Source organism: Danio rerio, chromosome 21 (assembly GCF_052040795.2).
Source record: "Danio rerio strain M-AB ecotype USA chromosome 21, GRCz13ab, whole genome shotgun sequence".
Classification (NCBI taxonomy): domain Eukaryota; kingdom Metazoa; phylum Chordata; class Actinopteri; order Cypriniformes; family Danionidae; genus Danio; species Danio rerio.
The window spans coordinates 43,200,181-43,222,710 of record NC_141041.1 but is presented as its reverse complement, the minus strand read 5'-3'; the positions used below and the strand labels follow the sequence as shown (position 1 = coordinate 43,222,710).

At 36.8% G+C, this 22,530-nt stretch overlaps 1 long non-coding RNA gene across 1 annotated transcript in view; it reads left to right on the top strand.

Annotated features, from left to right (window-relative positions):
- LOC147838945 (uncharacterized) overlaps positions 1 to 22,530 on the top strand; it is a 1,276,407-nt gene that overhangs the window by 948,350 nt on the left and 305,527 nt on the right. The window lies entirely within an intron of this gene.

Below are 22,530 nucleotides of genomic sequence, written 5' to 3'. Positions count from 1 at the left end.
TGTGTTTTGGTGTTTTGTGACCCTTTAATGATTGTGTTTTCATACTTTGCTAATAATTAATTTTTCATTACTAAAGTAAGTATTGCATTATTTACAAACTAGTTAATTCAGAATAACTGGTGCTCTTTTAAAATAATTCAGAATGAGTATGTTAATGATTAATAAACTATTCAAATTAACATTTTTTACAGTAGTTCTAATTATTCAGGCGTATACTAAAGTTTATGTTAATAAATGCTTTATTAAGTTAGCTTCATCCAATTTTCTGACCTAATCTAAAATGAGGACTATTTATGCTTTATAAATCCGAGAATAGAGCATTTGTGATTGCAATTGTAAACTTACAAACGTTTAATAGTGTAAAGTTAATGCATAACTAATAATAATTTCACATGCTAATGCTTTATAAACGATTCATAGTGTGTAGTTATTTTAAAATGTAACCAAAGTTATTTATAGCGTCTAAGATGTGTCAACTTCACAAAAGTATACTATGTTATCCCAAAAACGACTTATGTTTTATAGCCATTTAACCCCTTATAGAATTCCTGAACTCTCATAATTAATGTATCAGCTAATGTTGGAACCCTGGAACACTGAGTTTAATACTATATCTGTTACTCCAACATGATTTTGCTGTGTTCCCAGAGCGACCATTTTTCATCCCACATCTGTGCAACTTTTGCTTTTATGACATGTGTTGTTCTCCACGCCATGGCCTACATGCATATTCCTGCGTGTGCTTCCCCAGTCAATCAATGGCGGTATGGATTCATTGCTGCAGCTGTAATATAGATCTGCCCCGCTCGATCCGTGCAGGCCTGTCATTTCAACAGCGGAAACGGTGAGCTCTTCTCTCTCTCATATCGAGTGCCTGTTTTTTCTCTGATGGCCCTTTGCTACAGCCGCGCAAAGAGGCCAAACTATGATGAGGATAATATCTGTTATTTGGCCCCAGCCAGGAAAGCAGCACACACTGCACTACCATTAAAGGGCATTAGTGTGTGTGTGTGTGTGTGTGTGTGTGTGTGTGTGTGTGTGTGAGAGAGAGAGAGAGAGAGAGAGAGAGTAAGTATATATCTGTAGAAGGTTTTTGTGGCCTCTAAGGGACAAGATAGCATGTGCTGAATGTGATACATGCATGTTTTTGTAACATGATTCTGTCATCATCTGTGTGTTTTTCACTCAATGGCCCCTCGTCTGTCCAACCCCGGCACACAAACACACTTTTAAGGGACTTTTTAGGGACAAACTCTATAGACTCAAAACATTATGTTTGCTGTTTGTTTAAACTGCTTATTTAAAATGAACAAACACAATTCTTCAACTTTATTGTTTTAAGTTCAGTCTATAGTTGTAAAACCTAATGAACTAGCTTAATTCCTTCATTTTTTTCCCAACATAGGCTCATTCTGAAAATGTAGCCCTATATACATTTCCGGGGAGGTTACTTTCAACATGTAATAGATTACAAATTACCCTATTTAAAATGTAATAAGTGGTGTACCTTTTCAATCACTTTATATAAGTAAAGTAACTGATTACATCTGATTACTTTTTGATTATTTATTGCAACGGATATTGTAAGCACTCTGTTTACTGTTAGAATTTCAAAATCTTTCATCACTTGAATTAAGTTTATATTAATTTAATTTTAAAGTATAGCCACCACAAAACCAGACCTTATAACAAAAAAGCTTATTGTTGTTACAAAAATCATAATTTTGCATATTGTATGTATTTAAAACTCTTCATTAATAAATAACACTGCTGTCACTGACTCAGTCCCAGTCATTCCCCTCGCTGGCCAGCAGAGGTCATCATCACCGGACTTCTAGACATTACGTCATCCTCTTAAACTGATTAGCACACACACCTGTTCCTCATCCCGCTAACGACCCACACTCACTGATATAAGCCACACTCTCACTCCAGTTCAGTGCGAAGTCTTGTTCTGCCCCGGCTAACACTACTGAGCGTTTCCTGATCCTTGCCTGTTTTCCCGTTGACAACTTTGGACTGTTTCTTGACTCTGTCTTGCCTGCCGCCTGCCCTGAACTCTAGCCTGCATCCTGACTTTGATCTTTGCCGCCTGCTTTTGACCAGTGCCTGAATACTCACCTTGTGTTTGCCTGCCGCCAGCCCTTCGACTGACTACAATTGTGTTTGATGTGAGTTCGCACACGCTTAACATCTGTGTGCTATTTGCTATTACTGCAAATGTATCCCTCTGTGTCAGACCCTCCGTTACAACTACATATTGTAGTATCATTAGTAGCTATCATGAACTAATAGTAACTACTAGTATACTTTAGCCTTTACTACATTAAACTGTATTTATATAGACCTCTCCCTAAGTCATCTTTCCATCAAGCAAATTTCTCGTGCTAGCATAATTGATTGGCAATGTCACCAACCAGAGCGAGAGGTGGCAGTAATGCATCAAAAAGTTTGTTGTTGACCAATGAAAAACAGGTAGATAAAGAAATCGTCATTCTTATCATCATATGGATTTACTTTCATCGGCTAGACACCAGCTTCACATCTCCTTGAATTTCGGTGCCATCACTTATTGATCTGTGATCGATAAATGTAGCTCGTGTGGACGCTACTGGGCAACTTGACTAATAAAATATCTTCACTACTGAAAAGCTATTTGATTCAGAAAGTAGCGACACTACCGCTACGCTACTAGGAAATGGAGTTAAGCTAGTAGTGCACTACTTATAGCGACACTACTGCCCAACACTGTTAATGTGGATAAAATTGCTTTGGCCATATATGTTTGTTGAGCCCTGAATTTCACAAATTGATAACTTAGTGAGTCATAATATATCATACGAATTACAAGGGTCTGTTTTTATTTCTGTACACTCACAATAACGACAAAACCATTTGGCTAGGTTACATACTTGCAGATGCTTCCTCAGGTTCGACATTGAAGCCTTTGATGTAGAAAGTATTTTAACAGCTGGCAAATAAATTTTGCTTTAATAAATTCGCTTTAATAAATAGCCTTAGCAGAAAAAAAATTTAATTGTGTAACAGCGTTACATGTAACTAGTTACTCTCCAACACTGTACATTTCTGGAGATTGTGAATTGTGTAGCTAGAATGGCTGCATTTTATCTTTAAAATGAGCACTAGGGGGCGGTATGCTGCCGTTCCTTTTCGCTCTTACCAGCTGACTGCTTACCTCTGTATAGACCGCTTTCCTGCTATTACCAGTTTGTCCAGTGGCTCGTCACGTACGTCGGTGGGCTTGAGATGCTGAGAGGAGGTGACCGTCACAGGGTTTGAGTCTGGTGAAGAACCATTCCTGAAAGTGGAGTAAAACAAGCAAAAAACAGGGTGAGAATGTGGTAATATCTGAAAACTTGTTAAAAATCAAGGGACTTTTCTTTTTTGTGAGAAAAATTTGAGATCGCAAAAAGTGTTCATAGCGGCCTCGGATTCGCAAAAACAAAAACTGCAAACAAAACAAAACAAAACAAAACATAGCTCCTGGGACATATTTGGCACTCTCTAGAAATGTGTATAAGGCTACATTTTCAGAATGAGCCTGGGTTGGTTGTCCCAACACATATCGATTACGTGGAACCCAACATTTCCTTCCCCCCAACCTTAACGTAAACCCAACCCTCACAGAAAACATTCTGAAGCTTTGTATGGTAAAAAATATTGTATTCTGACCTTTTTACTGTATTGGCAAATAAAAACAACAAAAATAACAATACATTTAGAAACATTTGGTCCCCAAAACGTGATAAAAACAGACCTCACATACACATATACATGCAGACACAGGGGAACGAGAGCTGCAAAATCTCCCTGCAGATGTTCTCGATTGTGGTGATCCAATATCCTCTTGTGTTCCGCTGTCTAAAAAAAGAGAGCTGTTTTACATTTCCCTCAGGGGCAAGAACGGAGAGATTCTCACAGCGATAGAGTTGACCTAGGTCTTTCGAGGGCTGCCCCACATTATTTTAGACTGAGAAATTTTTTATGATTTTGGGAGTCACTCACTGGCAGAATATGGCTGGGGCAGATTCATACATGTTGTTGGATGCTCACTTTGTGTGATTTGCAACAGTTCATAATGAGAGACAAATGGATGATACCGCAAGAAGGAAAAATGACACATTGTTTTCATTCTCAGGAAAATCGCTCATTTCAAAGATATCAGCTTCATAAACGGTGCTCAGATTTGCCAAGATTTATTATAAAATCAATATGAAATATTTATTTAGAAATTTTTACTTTGGCTGTGGGATGTATTTTAAGAAGCTAGAATATACACGTTTGTTTATTTTTTACTTAATTATAATTTAATTGTTTATTATGTAATTATTATTCATTTACTTCCAGGTTGTCTACAGTATAAATGTATCTGAAAAAAAACAAACAAAAAAAAAAACACTAGCAATAAGTTGCTGAGTGCAGTTAACTTATCGACCACCGGTGTCACTGTTAACTGGCGTTTCTGAATTCCACATATAGCTTCTTTAAATGGCGTTAAAGGGGTGTTCCAGTGTGTATTTTTTCAGGGCTTGGTTGTGTTTATAAGATGCAAAGCAATGTGTGCTCATGCTTCATTATTAAAAACATAATTTTTTTCACATATCTTATTTGATTATATTCTGCTAAGCTGCTAACATGAAAACGAATATTAAATTTCCGAGTTCCTCTGCAAGGCCTGCCCTCAAGAGGCTCTGATTGGTCATCTAAAATAACGTGCAGTGATTCGCTGATCAGCTCCATGTCACCATGAAAAGCGTTATACACAAGCACGTGCTTTGCCTCTTCCAGTCAGAGTAGCTATTAGCCGTATCAGTTTGAGCCTGAATTAGTCAGAAAATGAAAAGGACACAGCTGAACCTCACGCCTGCTTTCTAAAGTTTCTTTTACATATATTTGCGTTGAAAGCATGTGTAAGCATGTGTAAGTAATATGAAACATTCACATATTTTTTGCGAGTTTCTTATTTGAGATATAGAATGCACAGAAAGCCTCCGCATAAAGAGACACTGCAGCGCTGGTGAAGATTGTGGATGTTTAATATGAATTTGTAGCTAAATTGTTAATGTTGTCAAACAGCATTTTCCATCAATAGATCAATTCTAACAAATAAAAATACTTACAGGTTGTGGCTCACAATCCACAGCTTCTTCTATTATGGTTGGAGCTGCTTCTTCTTTAAAGTGTTTTAGCTGAACTGGGAGAGATTCTGAAACATGTCCTTTGTCAAATACTAGCTATATATTTGTTATAATTCTCTAGAACATAGTTAAAATTAAACTGTAAGCATTTCTCTCTGTGTATCATGTCCTTTGGATTCCCAAAAACAGAAACAGAAGAAGGTCTATGGAAATAGCAGCATTTGGACAGCATTTTAGCTTTCTGCTATAGACAAATTACCATGTTTGTAAACATTCAGAATGCGCGCGCAGTGAGGTGGCAGAAAAAAATGGGAGCGCTAGCATTTAAAGCAATGACATCCGATGCGGTACAGAGTGTGTTATTGTCTTAGAAATAAGTTATATTGATATATATATATGTATATATATATATATATATATATATATATATATATATATATATATATATATATATATATATATTATATATATATATTATATATATATATATATATTATTTATATATATATATATATATATATATATATATATATATATATATATATATATATATAATATATATATATATATATATATATATATATATATATATATATATATATATATATATAATATTTAGATAATGCTTTTAGCGTATTATAACAGCTTGTCACCCAGTAATAAGCACAGTGATTCGGCAAAGTTGACGTTGAAGTGAGCGGTGTTCATCTGACAGCTCCATTTGCGATAGTACCCTCCCAATGGATATTGGTTAAGACGAAATGGCCAAGCATCCAGCCCGAAATATACAACCTCATTGAAGCTCCAATTGATTTAACAAGAGAGAAGTTAAAGGTCTACAAGTCATTGGATGCCAACAATTTTGTTCTGTGTGGTCATGTGCAAGAATTTTTTTTTCATAATTACCAGATTAAAAACTTATTAGTGCTAAAAACCAAGGTTCTGTCTAGCCAAAGACAAGGAAAGAAGAGGGAGCTATACAAGACCTGGGTAATCATCAACAAGGAAAGCTATTGCATTCTGACAGGGAACTACACTTGTACGGCAGGGTATGTGAACGTACACTTTCACATTTCATTTTTAGCATTCAGTGTCTGCAGTTTAATTAACCATATGTAACTGGTTTTACTGAAATTATTGCTGCAATCAGAAATGAGTAATGTGTATGATTCAGCATAGCGTCAACCTGATATGAAATGAGAGCTGCAGAATCCAGCATTTTTAATTAGGTCGTCACTTCTTTCAGCACTGTTTTAGCCAAAGACGTCTGCAGTTGGCATTAAAAGCAGTGTGGTGTACAGTAAAAGTTAAGTTTTCTATTTTTGGATTTTTGAAGATGGTATCCTACTGCACAACACGACATGTTTACTATTGCAATTGGTCTTGTTCTATGTAATGTGTGACGTAGGTTAGTAATTCGTCTATAAAATTACTATAACCTCTGGCCACACCCCTTCACTCTGCAGTGTGTATGCATGTGGTGTATGCGCATAATCTAAAGGGTTTAGGATTTTATTAACCCAGATGTATTTTTTGTAGTCCCCAAACTTTGTTCGCTGTAGGTTTTTCTAAGCTAACTTTGTTGTTTATGTTCACACAGCTACATTACACATGAACTAAAACTAAAAATATGATATCGTAGTGGACCACCCCTTTAAAGAATATTTTGGATTCAGCAGAAGTCATGCTCTGTGAACAGGATTTGTGCAATGATACCAATTTCCACAAAATCTTCCACAAATATATACAAATATACAAGATTGTGTGGTGGAATCAACAAGGAACAGGTGGGCACAATTGGGAACATATGATCACACATCAGTAAACTGGGTCAAACTAAGCACAGGAACAAGAAACCCTTTCAACACTTTTTTTTTTTCTTTGTACACTTTTTTTTTTGTTTATGACGCTTTCTTTCAGACTTTGACCAGATGTGCACTATTTCTTTGCTAGCCTGCATAATATAACGTTAGTTTTTTAGTTCATTTTCAGGGATCCTTTTCAATGGAGATTTTGCTACACAATTTTTCAAAAAAAATAAAAAAAAATAAATCAAAGACATTTTCTATATCTATTTTATTTCCATTTTAGAGATGTTATGCACATTTATCCTTAATCAAACTTGAAAATAATCTTGGCAAAGGTGAAGTGTTGTGGTTTGGTTGTGTTTCTGCAGCAGCAGTTTAGTCTCTTATAAACCTACAATGGTGTGACAGAGTGGATGCAAATATTCATCAGAGGCTTCTTCGCCAACATGTGGTTCCTTCCTTGTGTTCAACATACTGTAGTTTACATGCTGGACAAAAATATCTATTGAAAAAAAGATCAAGATCACAGAAGAGCAGAGAGGCTAGTGATGTCTTGTAAGAGACTAGCGAGACGTCAGTAAAATGCAAATTGACGTATGATGTAATCTAGCGACTTTTAGCGAATTTTTTGGCAGAGCTTAGCGCCTTTTAATTGAAAAAAGTTGGCAACAGTGGTATCAGGACTTTTACTACATTGTTTCCTTCAACCTACAGTCTCTATTTATTTTTTCCCCTATCTATAGGGATTGGCTGAGTAGAAAATCAATCATGTGATTCCTGTCCAATCACATAGAAAGTAAATTGCATAGATGTTTACTGCCATCAGGATATGGTCTTAAACAATCACTAGATGTACTACACAGAATGTCACACACACACACACACACACACACACACACACACACACACACACACACACACACACACACACACACACACACACACACACAAACACACTCACACATTGCATGTAAACGTATCAACCTTTCACAGCGTAATTCTCAATCCTCACTACATTTAAAGGGACTTTAAATTTAAAGGGACTTAAAGGGATCACAGTAGATGTCCCGTTTAAGTACATGTCCTGTTTGAGTCTGGTGATGTCCTCTGAGAGACTAGTGATGTTTGTGAGAGGCAAGTTACGTCTGAGAGAGACTAGTGATGTCTGTTTGTGACTACAGAGATATCCCGATCGAGTCTATGTCCTATTTGAGTCTAGTACTGTTCTCTTTGAGACTAGTTACATCTGAGAGAAACTAGAGATGCCATGTACTGTATGAGACTAGAGATGTCCCGTTTGAGTCTAGTGATCTCCTCTGAGAGACAAGTGATGTTTGTGAGAGGCTAGCTATGTTTGTTTGAGTTTAGTAATGTCCTGTTTGAGTTTACTGATGTGTTCTGAGAGACTAACGATGTCTATGAGAGACTAGAGATATTCTATATGAGACTATAGCGAAGTCCTGTTTGAGTCTGTCCTGTTTAAGTCTATTGATGTCCTCTAAGAGACTGGTGACATCTGAGAGAGACTAGTTACGTCTGAGAGACACTGTGAGACACTAGTTATGTCTGAGAGAGACTAGTGATGTCTGTTTGAGACCAGTGATGTCTGTCAGAGGCTAGAGATGTCCCGTTTGAGTCTAGTGATGTCCTGTTTGAGTCTAGAGATGTCCTGTTTGAGTCTAGAAGTGTCCTGTTTGAGTCTAATGATGGCCTCTGAGAGACTAATACTGTATATGAGAGGTTAATTACATGAGAGGCTAGTTACATATGAGACTAGTGGTGTCTGTTTGAGACTAGTGAAGTCCTGTTTGAGTCCATTAATGTTCTCAGAGAGCCCAGGAGATGTCCTATATAGAGATGTCCTGTTTGAATCTAGTGATGTCCTCTGAGAATCTAGTGATATCAATGAGAGACTAGTGATGTCCTTGTAGGAGTTTAGTGATGTCCTCTGAGGGACTAGTGACGTCTGAGAAAAACTAGAGATGTCCTGTGTGAGACTAGAGATGTTAAGTTTGAGTGATGTCCTGTTTGAGTCTAGTAATGTCCTCTAAAAGACTAGTGTAAGAGACTAGTGAAGTCTGTTTGATGATGTCCTGTATGAGTATAGAGATGTTTAGTTTGAGTTTAGTGATGTGCTGTGGGAGACTGTGATCTTTCTTTATGCAACAATCATTGATATTCCCTAATTGTGATCTCTGTGTAATAAAATATATCCAAACCTCTTCAAGTAATGAGAAGAGATTGACAAGCTTCAAAAGCACAATGAAGGACTGTGTGTTTTTGCACAGTTGATAATGTGGTTGATTAATGCGAAGGCTGCTGTACCAGCTGTGTGGAGGTGTGTTTAATCCTGGGTGGCTGGAAACAGGAAACGCTGCTGCATTCCTTGCATTTTTTCGAAATGCTGCAAATTGCTGAGCACATCGTTTTTGACCGGACATGATCACTGACCTGGGAGGTAAAGCGAGAGAGAAATCAGGAAGAATAGAGACTAATGCTCATGTGGGAGAAAAGAGAGAGCATTAAAACAAGACATGTTCCGGTTTCGCTATGCTTTTACAATTGCGGGCCCATTTATATCCTGCTTTTATATGCAAACGGAAATAGTTACCTGTCATCTAACAGGATCCCAACTTAAATGATGTGTTTCACAAATGGGACGCTGCATGTTGTAAGAGGATGTATTGGAGAAGGAAATGCTTTAGTCACCAGACCCTGCATGATTACTCAGCTCGAACAGCACCAATAACCAGGTCTTAACAAGTCTGAATGCGTGACTCAGACTGAGGAAAGCAAAGAATAGAAACATCCAGTTCTTCCGAAAGGCAAGTGCATAAATAGGCGGTGGGTTCAGTCCGGAAGTCTCTGCCTCTGTGATGGTCAAGCCTTGTTTTCCTTCTTTGGCACGTACACAAGAGGGAGGGAACACGGTTTATCCGAGCTGAAATTCTAGGGAAATGGTGAATGGTGAATTCCAGCCATCCATTCAAGAAAGAGCTGCTGGATGAATTATTCAGGGCTTTTTATCAAAACTGAGTACTGTTTTTTTCACTGCATTCATTTCAGGGCAGGTTAAGTGTAGATCCATTTAGTCTTTTAAATGGGACATTCTGGAACGATGTATAACAGGACCACAAACCAACGTTTTAAGCTGCACCTCGCATTTGTTAGTTAACAGAAAAAACTATTAAAGTATAATATAATAAAAAAAATATTCATGACTGTTTTAGGCGATGCAGTGTTCGAGCCTTGGCTGGATCAGTTGGCGTTTCTATGTGGAGTTTGCATGTTCTCTCCTGCGTGGGTTTGCTCCGGGTGCTCCGGTTTCCCCTACAGTCCAAAGATATGTGGTACAGGTGAATTGGGTAGGCTAAATTGTTCGTAGTGTATGTATGAGTGTGAATGAGTGTGTGTGGATGTTTCCCATAGATGGGTTGCTGCTGGAAGGGTATCCGCTGCGTAAAAACGTGCTGGATAAGTTAGCGGTTCATTCCACGGTGGCGACACCTGATGAATAAAGGGACTAAGCCGAAAAGAAAATGACTGAATGAACGACTGTTTTATTGTCATATGTTGCGTTTTCAGATATCTTAAATGCTCTATATTAGTCACAAAACAGAGAAACAACTACATAATAGGATTGTAACGGAGACCATAGTGAAGCGCTATGCAGGTAAACCTCACTCCTCTGACCTCTAACGGTGCTCTGAAACTTGCTGATTTTGTCGGTCGTGCAACAACCTGTTAGCCAGCATTCAATTTTGGGGATTTACACCTACCTAACTTTAAATAGGAACAGTTCCTGACTCCACTAATCTACAAACACAAATCAGCTATCATTGGAAAGAAGACACTTTTATCTGGTAAAAGAGGAAGTTACATGTTTAAAAAAAGAACTAGAAAAAAACATGACTTAAAAGCCAAGTGTCTCATGAGTTTATATTTCAAACTTGAAGATTAAAGATTTCTGTAAATAGTTTTGCGAGACTATACCAGTGTCCTTCTTTTCCTCACCATCAGAGTTGCTAAAAAACATTAGCTCAGGATATATAAATATTATATATTATATCCATAAATAAAATGCAAATCAACACATAGTAATATGTCTGCAGAACAGACAAAATGACAAAATGATATAGTCATTAAAAAGACTTGCTCTTTTTATAGCTGTTATACAGCCATAGATATATACACTAGATATAGCATACAGACCATGAGCATGTGTCAATTAGATCAAATTTAAGTCTTTATTAACTCTCTTCCATTGATAGAAGTGATGTAATAAAAAATTTTTTGCAAACTGACCACTGGGAAAACTCACGATCATAGATATATGTTTATATTTGTATATATCTTAGGCTTCAGAAGGCCAGTGCACTATAGCTATATTGACACATTCCTTCCAATAGTCAGCAATAGCGTAGACGACACCTAATGTAAATATCTACGTTATACAGCAAGCTATTAATCTAGATACTCAGGAAATATATCTCCTTTTTTATTTATTGACAAATTAAATTAAATAAAACCTCAAATAAGAAATGTATTAAAGCTGTATAGACATATAACTGTTTTTTTTTATAATATAATACATAAAATATAATAAAACTTTAAAAACTGAAAACAGAAATAAAATGAAAACAAAAAATCAAACCCAATTTGAACCTTTAGTTACTCTGCGATAAAACAACAATGATGTATAATCGATGCTCTGTGATGTGATGAAATACACTTGAAATCGGCTTGAAATGAAATCGTGTGTCTACTGGAAATAATTATAGTATTTTTTTTAAGTATATTTCCTTCCTAAATCCCAAACTAATAAACAACTGGCAGACAAAAAAAATAAAAAAATCCTAGACCAAACATCTTTATTTAGGGTCAGAGTCTCTTTCAGGCTGACTATAAATTTGACAGTCAAATTCTAAAATCAGTTGTTTATACTTTAAGAAGTGATCTTTGGTTGAGTATAAGTAAAATAAAAACTGCTAACGTTGCTGTCCTATACTAAATGTGCTTTCTTTGCATTTTAAGTAAAGTCTGAATAAAATGGATTGTAAAAATTCATTCATTCAATTATTCATTTTCTTGTCGGCTTAGTCCCTTTATTAATCCTGGAGTCACCACAGCGGAACGAATCGCCAACATATCCAGCAAGTTTTTACACAGTGGACGCCCTTCCAGCCGCAACCCATCTCTGGGAAACATCTACACACACACAGTCATACACTACGGACAATTTAGCCTACCCAATTCACCTGTACCACATGTCTTTGGACTGTGGGGGAAACCAGAGCACCCGGAGGAAACCCACGCGAAGGCAGGGAGAACATGCAAACTCCACACAGAAATGCCAACTGAGCCAAGGTTCAAACCAGCGACCCAGCGACCTTCTTGCTGTGAGGCGACACCACTACCTACTGCGCCACTGCCTCGCCATTGTAAAAATTATTTAGCATTTTAACACCACTCTCAGAAGTAAAACTAAATAGTAATAAAAAAAACACTGCCAGTTTAGTATCAAGTTTTTGTACCATAATTACAAGGACCATCTTAGATTATATACCATTTTAAACTACAGTACTAAAGCTTTCATTTTGTAACTTTGTTAAGCTGCAGTTACTTTTCAACATCAAAATGAAAGTATGCACTCCCATAATGCAATTCAAAAGCCTAAATACAAAATTAAATAAAAAAACACTCATGAATCCTAACAATTTCTGTAAAAATACAACTTCCATGTCTCACAACTGTTCTTTTACAGTGCAGCCTAAAAGTGACTAGGTCTGTGGAGATATTTAATTTGACCAAATGTCATTAGCATTAGCGATGTCCATTGAATGATGCTAAATTGAAGGCATGTTGACTCTCATAAAGGCAAGAATCTGCAGAAGATTCTGTGATATATTTCTGTGCAGTCACTATACAATAGATCCTATAATCCACTGACTCAGAGGGCCACATTCATGTAGCTTTGGTTTCCTCTTCCCAATACCTTCTACCTCTCACCATTCAGGAAAAGCGAAGCTTGTTGCCAAGCGGGAAGAACGTCAGTGGCCGAAAAAGCCATCGGGAGGAACTTGGAAAGAACATGTTTGATGTCAGCGCCAGCGTATTTTTGGGCCCGTGCGGAACAAAGGGCCCGGTATATTTAGCGGCGGTCAGGAAGCAGGCTGAGAGAAGGGCCGGGGGGTTCAGCGGAGGCCTCGTCCACTTTCCCACACTTGCGGACCGGAAACAGGCGATGACAACTACTCCACCAAGAGGCCCCGGGTCGCCTGTTAGGGGAGCCATTGAGCTCAGAGGAAGGAAGAGGTTATACAGCCTTTCCTCCATCAACATCCTTGCTCTCTAAGAGTGACCTGCTCAAGAGCCTCCTCCACGACACACTGCTTTATGGCCAGTTTAACATGAACAGTATTGGATACAGAGTGAAATATTAATGAGTGTAAATGTGATCAAATTTACCAACTTTTATAGGACCACACAAATATGCAAACACAAAAATCATTCAATCTATTTATTTACATGTAATTGTATGTGTATATATATATATATATATATATATATATATATATATATATATATATATATATATATATATATATATATATATATATATATATATATATGGTCACACTTTACAATAAGGTTAATTAGTTAATGTTAAATAATGCATTTACTAACATGAACAAACATTGAACAATACATTTACTACTGTATTTATTAATGTTAATAAACGTTAGTTAATGAAAATACAGTAGTTCATCGTTAGTTCATGTTAACTCATGGTGCATTAACTAATATTAACAAGCATGGACTTGAATGTTAATAATGCATTAGTAAATGTTCAATTATGATTAATAAATGCTGTACATGTGTTGTTCATGATTAGTTCGTGTTAGTAAATGCGTTAACTAATGAACCTTATTGTAAAGTGTTACCATATATATATATATATATATATATATATATATATATATATATATATATATATATATATATATATATATTCATTTTTTAAAATAAATTATTTTGTTATTGAAAAGTAAAGTAACGTTTATATACAGTTAAAGTCAGACTTATTAGCCCCCCTTTGGATTTTGTATTCTATTTTAAATATTTCCCAAATTATGTGTAACAGAGCAAGGATATTTTCACAGTATGCCTGATAATATTTTTTCGTCTGAAGAAAGTCTCATTTGTTTTTTTCAGCTAGAATAAAAGCAATTTATTAATTTTTTAAAAGCCATTTTAAGGTCAAATTTTTAAGCACCTTTAAGCTATATATTTTTTCAATAGTCTACAGAACAAACCATTGTTATACAATAACTTGCCTAATCACCCTAACCTGCCTAGTTAACCTAGATAAGCCTTTAAATGTCACTTTAAGCTGTGTAGAAGTGTCTTGAAAAATATCTAGAAAAATATTATCTACAGTCATCATGGAAAAGACAAAATAAATAAGTTATTAGAAATGAGTTATTAAAACTATTATGATTAGAAATGTGTTTAGAAAAAAATCTTCTCTCCGTTAAACATAAATTGGAGAAAAAATAAACAGGTGGGCTAATAATCCAGGGGGCTAGTAATTCTGACTTCAACTGTATATATATATATATATATATATATATATATATATATATATATATATATACTGTCACTGTCATTGTATATCTGTATATCTATGTATCAACTATAGTTTTTTTTTTTTACCAAACAAGTGGTTCCAACTGCATTTTTAAAATATTCTTTCTGCCTTAATTATTTTAGTTAAATCAAATGATCTTTTCTTGTCATGTCAACTACAAAATCTGACTAAAAATAGTATTAAGCTTAACTTTGTATAAAAATTAGTTTGAAAGCAACATAAAAATATTTGTTGTCTTGAACTTTTGTCATTACATTTTTGACAGTGTGGACTTTGATTGTAAACGTAAAAACAATTATTATTTTTTATTTATTGTGACAGGTTTTTAGATCCTTTTCACTCGCAAAACCCATTCCACATAAATCCACAGATTAAAAAAAAAAAAGTCTGTCTAGAAATAGCAAAAAGGTCTGCAGATTCTGTCTGGCCCATTTAGCTAGTTTTTACTCCTTATTTAGCTTTCAATTCAAACTCTTATTGGATGTTGTTACTTATTTCTGGAAAGCCGTGCCTTTTTAATAAATACTAGTTATTATTCGTTAGATCTTTCTAGTTACATTTTATTCGTCTTATGTTATAACTACTCAGAATAATCACATTATAAATTAAAAATTTTAATCTTACTGGTAAATAGCCAAAAAAAAAAAAAAGGATTAAAGCAAATTGGTTAGTATAGGAATCTATTTGATAGGTAAGGTTCCTATTAATTAGAGCTAGTATCTAATAAGTAAATATTAAATATTAACGTGTAATTAAATTAAATTAGTAGTTGTTTAAACTAATTTTCACAAGAATCTAAGAAATATTAGCATCTAATGATTAAGTAACATTGTTTTAGGTACTATCTTTAAAACGTTGTAGACCTCTCTAATGAATACTGTAACAACTAGTATATAAAAGTATTTACTAATCAAAACTTAAATACCTATCACACAAAACTAAATCTATCATGGCAACGTGCAATGACAAAACATTTAAATAATCACTATAGTCAATACTGCACAATACATCATTTAATAAAGATGTACTAGTATGTAATAAATAAGTAGGCCTATATAGTATGTAAAACAATAAGTAGCCCTAGTACCATAATGAGAAGTCAGAAGCAAATACATCTACTGAAAAATGTATGTGTTTATTTATTCACAATGACAGATATCCATAGAAGTCAATGGCAAAAATGTTTCATGTCTTACTAGTAAGCTGTTTTGAAATACTTTTAAAATAGTCAGTTTGTATTCAATCCCTGCTGGAAAAAAAAAAAAAAACAGCTTAAGCTGGTTAGCTGGTTTTAGCTGGTTGACCAGCTTGGTTTAAGAGAGATTTTGGCCATTTCCAGCCTGGTCTCAGTGGCGTAGCGCAAAATGCGGAGGCCCCCCTGCAGGGATCGCTGACGGGGCCCCCTGATGGGGGGGGGGAGAGATGGGGTACGCCATACGTTAATTTGCATATCATTGACGTCATCACGTTCTACCGTTTCTGTTTAACAGCCTATGGTTAATAAAGGGGTATTTATAATTGCACTACACTTTATATAAGCATGTTTATTTAACTAAATTTATTGCTGTTTGAATACAGTATAACATTATAGATGTGTAACGTTAGTGAATGTGCAGCAATCTCTCATATGTATTAAACTCAGACAAGTTCAGAAACTGTCACTAAAATATCTGTGATTGTGAACAAGAAAAGAATAAACGGTCCAAATAAATTGTTAAAATAAAGTAGAAGTAGATCGGTTAGACTGTACAAGGGAAATACCTTCACACTGCCTGTGCTAAATCATTTATCGTCGGTACGCAGAGGGGTGATCTGCTCTCGGGCTGCAGGTGGGAGAGGCTGCTGTACGAGGACTGACTGGGCCGCCTGTCAGTGCTGTGAGGCGGGGGAGGGGCCGGCGGCATCACACGCAGCTCGTTGAGAAGAGTAGGGACGGTACAGTATGGACAAATGACAGTCTAAAAAAATCTCCAATAACACAAAAAAAAGTCGCTAGATTTGTCGCTAGGGGGGTCTGAAAAGTCGCTAAATCTAGTGACAAAGTCGCTAAGTTGGCAACATTGGCGGCAAGCAATCAGAATGAAGTAGTCCACCGCTTGAGAGGTGTTCAGAGAACACAGACGTGTGAACTTTGGTTCCGACCACAGTTGTTCCCAACAGTTTATTGAAAATCGCGACGACGCGGGGCCCCCTAATCACGCGGGGCCCCCCCGCGGTGCGTGCCCTGCGGGCCCGTCCGCTACGCCACTGCCTGGTCTTAGCTGGTCAGATTGGAAAATGACCAGCTAAAACAGGTTAAAACTTTGGTGGGGCTTCCAGCCTGGCTATAGGTTTGTCCAGCTGGTTTAAGCTGGTCATCCAACCATCTAAGGCTGGTTTAAGCTTTTTTCCCCCAGCAGGGATGAAAAAGCATTACTTATAGGATTTATTTTAATAGCATTAGAAGATAAATAAACAGTATAACTTTCCTGGAAATATACTAGTATATTAACAATATAAATAATAAAGAAAGTATTTCTCCTCGTCATTTGGGTTACATCTGTGCCTGTCTCCATCTGCACATAGCCTGTGTTGTTTGACCCTGGCGTGGACTCAAGCTTGGCATGCTTTAGTGGCATGCTTATCCTAGACGCATTTCCTCCTCAGGAAACACAGTATTAGATTGCACTTTTATTTATTTACTTCATTCACACAGCTTGATTGCTCCATGCTCAGGGGATGATAAAGTTTGCTAAAGCATTTCCCTTGTTCTTGTTGATTAAACAGACCTTTGCCATTGCTGATTTGTTTATCTAATACATACAACAATTAATCGTACTTGATCTAGAATAAAGCCTTAAGTAATTGTGATCAAATATAGCCTAAGTCCATTAGCTTGCGCATTTTATTTTACAGAATTAGCACTTACTGTGTTATTTAAGTATGTACTGAAATATAATTCAACTATCGGGGTTAGGGTAGGTTCAGGGATAGCAGTACTTGTTTTTAATCCAGGTTTTGCAATTATTGTAATAGGGCCTACTCAAAGCACACATGTAAGTGTGGAACTGGATGTAATGAATCATACACTATAACCAATGTTGTGCCCCAACCTCTGTATTCACAGGATTTTGCCTCCATCTTGTGGTCGGAAGTTGTCTGTGCAAAACAAACACACAAAATATTATTTTCGCCTTCATATTCTCGCCATGTGGGACAATTGTAATGCTATATGAAATGCAAAAGCAGATACTGTTACATATTTAATTCAGATAAACAAAGCCTCACAATAACGTTATTTCGTAGGGATTGTACAACTGAACACGAGTTCATGAAGTGTATTAAGCCTAACCTACCAACAGAAGGCAGTGTTGTTATGTTGTCGATGTACAGTGTATCCCTCATTCGTTTGCAGCAGACCTCATCAGAAATTTACACTGGTAAGGGCTAAATTCGGAAGATTTATTTTTATGTCAAATGATTAAAATTGGTGACTCGCCCTCCTCCTACTGTTGGAGATTTTGTAAAAGTTGCCCCACTTCATACAAATCTATTGTTCTATTTGCTGAATTATTTCAGAACTACTGATGTGATTTAAAGGGATATTTCACCCAAAAATGCAAATTTACTCACTGTTTACTCACCCTCAAGTGTTACTAAACATTTATGAGTTATTTTTCTTTACAGGTTTCTATTTTTCTTCAAAATATTTTTTTTTGTGTGTGTGTGAGTGTAAGAAAGAACCCAATAAATTGGTTTCAAAACAAGTAAATGATGAGTAAATTACGACAGATTTTTATTTATTTATTTATTTTATTTTATTTTTTTTATTTTTTTGAGGGAACTATCCCTTTACAGCATGTACTACTGATAATGACTTTCCATGCCAAAATGACCAGTATAACTGCTTTGGTGTTAGCACTGTTTGAAGTCTACCAATGTTAAATATATTGTAGGAAGTAGTTTTTCACATTGTAAACTTGAAAAGTTGCCTTGGCCTATTTACACATTTACAATCTGCTTTAGTTTAAACCAAATTATTTAATATTGCATATTATAATTTAACAATACTCAAGGCCTCTATAATTTTCTTAGAAAAACTGCCAGCATTGCGGAAATCATTCATCCTTTTTCTTGTCGGCTTAGTCCCTTTATTAATCCAGGGTCGACACAGCGGAATGAACCGTCAACTTATCCAGCAAGTTTTTATGCAGCGGATGGCCTTCCAGCCACAACCCACCTCTGGGAATCATCCACACACACATTCACACACACTCTTACACTATGGACAATTTAGCTTACCCAATTCACCTGTACCACTAGTCTTTGGACTGTGGGAAACGGAGCACCTGGAGGAAACCCACGCAAAGGCAGGGAGAACATGCAAACTCCACACGGAAACGCCAACTGAGCCGAGGTTCGAACCAGCGACCCAGCTACCTTCTTGCTGTGAGGTGACAGCACTACCTACTGCGCCACTGCCTTGCCCGCATTGCGGAATCTGTTTGAATTTTAAAAGTGTTGTGTGCAGGTCCCTTGATACTTTTAAACTTATATTTGAGCTGTATTCTGGGATGTTTTTTATTGTTATTATTATTATCATTTTTGTCTGCATGAATATATGGAAAGTTAAACATTTAGAGATAGCAAATGGTTATTAAATGTGTGAATGAAAAAAAAAGTCTATTGTGCAAGGTTTGTCAGAGCTAGCAAAAGACTTAAAGGGGTAATTCACCCTATAATGGAAATTGACTCACTATTAGCCCACCATCAAGTGGTTAAAAAACCTTTATGTGTTTCTTTCTTCTGTTGAATATATAAGAAGATGTTTTGAAGAATGCTGGTTGCTGGCACCCAATGACTCTCTTAGAAGCAAAGCAAAAACTATGCAAGTCAATGCAGGTGTTTTTTGTGTGTTCAACATCAATAACAACAAAATAAACTAATAAAGGTTTAGAGCAAGTGAAAAAAGCGTAAATAGCAGAATTAATTTTTTTCAGAGTGATCTTGTTTGGAGTTTTCTCCAGTTTGTTGATTTACTATAGGCTTATAATTAATATAGTGTACAATACACAGCATTGAAATAATATTGTATCAAAATTGACTCTGGAGGCTGTCAGTTGCCTGGATGAGCCTTTGGTTTGAAATTGTACGCTTAAAAATTACAATAAACATTTTGAATGTTACATCGACTAACAGAAGCGAGTTTGATTTTGGGCTACAATTTGCTAAAGCTCATGCATCTAATGTATAGTTACAGTCTGTTTACTGGCAAAATGTGAAAAACCTTGAATATCGAGTGAATGCAAGCAATTGAAGAGGAACGTAATGAAGAGGTGTCTGAAAGGCAATATCTGAGGGATTTATTTATTTTCTGATGGGGGGAACGTGGGCATGAAATTGTTTGGGGAGTTTAAGCACTGGAGTACTGGGGGAGTTCAAGGCCAATAAATTTAGAGAGCACAAAAGTCTATGAGTAAAGAGTAGAGTCGCTTTTTATTATTAATCCTCAAAATGAATTTGATTTTTCGGGGGGGGGTTTAAAAAGAGTTGATTTTTTCTCCTTTTTTTCTTTTCTTTTCCCCTCCATTTTTCAACAGATGTAGAAATGATTGAATTCCCAGCAGGCCTCATTATCTGAATCCTCCTGATGCCCAGGGAGGGCTTAAGGTCTTAAAGAAACGATTCAAACATGATTTGTATTAAAGCCAACAATCTCCCGCGCTGGAACATCAAATTACTGAGAACTTGCACAGAGAAATGCGTTTGTAAGGGAGTTGAGCTTTTAATGTGTGTTTCTGTGTGTGCGTGTGTGTGTTTCACAAACTTGTTATTGTATATGACTCGATGAATCTCATTTAAGTCTATAACTGATAATGCAGAGATTTAAAGTATATTGTTTTGGTGTAGTATTTTGGATTTTGATGTGGAACTTGCCTCAGGTTACAGAGCTTTGACACATTCTTTTAAGACAAGTCTGCCTGATACTCACAATATTCAACACAGCTGTTTATGAGATGAAAAGCCTTTAGCATTAGCAGACTTTATTAGCAGATACATATGCAGCCTTGCTAATGACTTAAAGCAACCCTCATGGGAGCTTCGTTCTCTACTGTGTGTTAATTAGTGCTTTGTTTGCTCTGTTTATTAATGGTTCAGCTTTAACCTTACAAATCCGTCTCCGGCAGGCATGTACCCATGCCAATTCTTCTATTTTTTTTTTTAACTCTCCTTCTAGTGCAAGCAATTGACACAGCACAAACAGCTATATGCAACGCTAAATAAATGTGACACAAGGCTTCCTCTGTTGCTTTCAAAAGCACTGTTTGATCCATAGTCTGTCACTCTGGTTGAGATAGGCCTCAAAGGCCGGAGAGAGAGCAAAAGAAAAAAGACATGAATGAGAGATATGTTTCTTTGTACCGACTGCGACTCATCCTTCGAATGCTGTGGAAAGATATTCAAGAAAATTGACTTCGATAGCATACACTGGAATTGGCCAAGGGGACTACAAGCCCACTGGTGACCCACATTGAGCTTGGCTGAATGGATTCCCACTTTGGGAGTGGCAACCAAATAACTGTATATTGCTATGACCAATGGGCAAGTGGAGTTCTTTGATTCTCAATATTCCTTGCAATCCAGGGCCCAGGCAGCATGCTTGGCCTCACGATGCACTTTTCCTGTTCTATCCACTCCTCTTCTTCTCATGTCTTCCACTCACTGTTTCACCGAATAAAAAGCTTTGAAGAGGAAAAAAAGATAGAGAGGGTGGAGAAAGAGAGGGAGGATCGATGCCCCTCTGAAAGATGCAGGGCCGAACAGGGCCCAGGCTGCATTGTGAGTGCGGCCCCTCGCCGATCGATAGCGCAACTCGAAGCGAGAAGGAGGCAGAAATCCCTGGTTGAATGAAGCACAGCTAAAACACCAGAGGAAAAGCAGGAATGTTGAGAGGAAAGGCAATTGACAGGGAGATTGATTGATAGATAATCTAAATTCAGATTTTGGGCAGAGAGCAGCCCATGGTGCTGGGTATAAATGTTAACGTTTGTGAAGTTTTTTTTTACGTAGGGAGACTGTGCTTGGGCGTTCTTAATACGTTTGTGCTTATTTTAAACTCACAATAAAAGGCAGATGTCACGCTGACTGATACCGAATGACTGATCCAGTGTGTTGAAGGTTTGGCCACCAATGCAGTACAGCAACAGTGATGGTGTGGAATAATAATACCCAGAGAAAGAAGGCAGCCGGCCTAGTGGATTATGACTTCATCTACTGCTAATGAGGGAAAGACTGCTCTTTGTTCTTCCTCAAATCAATAGACAGATCATAATAAGACCTGGCTCATTTAAAGCTTTCCAACAGGATCAGAGCAGCGTGACTTTTATGAGGACAGACCCAAGCTGTTCCACATTATCTCAGATAAGAAGGCCTGAGCAGACCCCTGGGAATCAGGCTTCTTTTGTGCCTACAATCATTTGCCACCCCATCGAAGCAGAAGTATGAGGACAAATTATAGTACAAAGATTCAATTACTCAGGAATCTTTGGAGACATTTTAGGACATGGCTCTAATGTAACATTTTTAAAAATTACAGTCGATCTTGGCTGTCCCTGCTTACTTCACTGTGTATTTATTTATTTAATGTAGGATTGGATCCCGCTGGAAACAGTTTATGTGAATCCATGTACGCAAGCCCCCACCCACACTATTTCACCCTACAATGTACATTAGTCTTTGAATTAGCATCTGCACCTCCCGGTGTCTGAACAAATACTTCCCTGCCAGAGTCTCCAATAGACCTATCAATGCTCCTCCATCTCTGGGGCACTGTTCCTTGATAACCCATTAATCTGGCCAGGCATCCTAGAGCCTGGGCAAACACCATCTCTATATGGTAAACACCCTCCCCTCTCCCCCTCTGCTGCCCAGG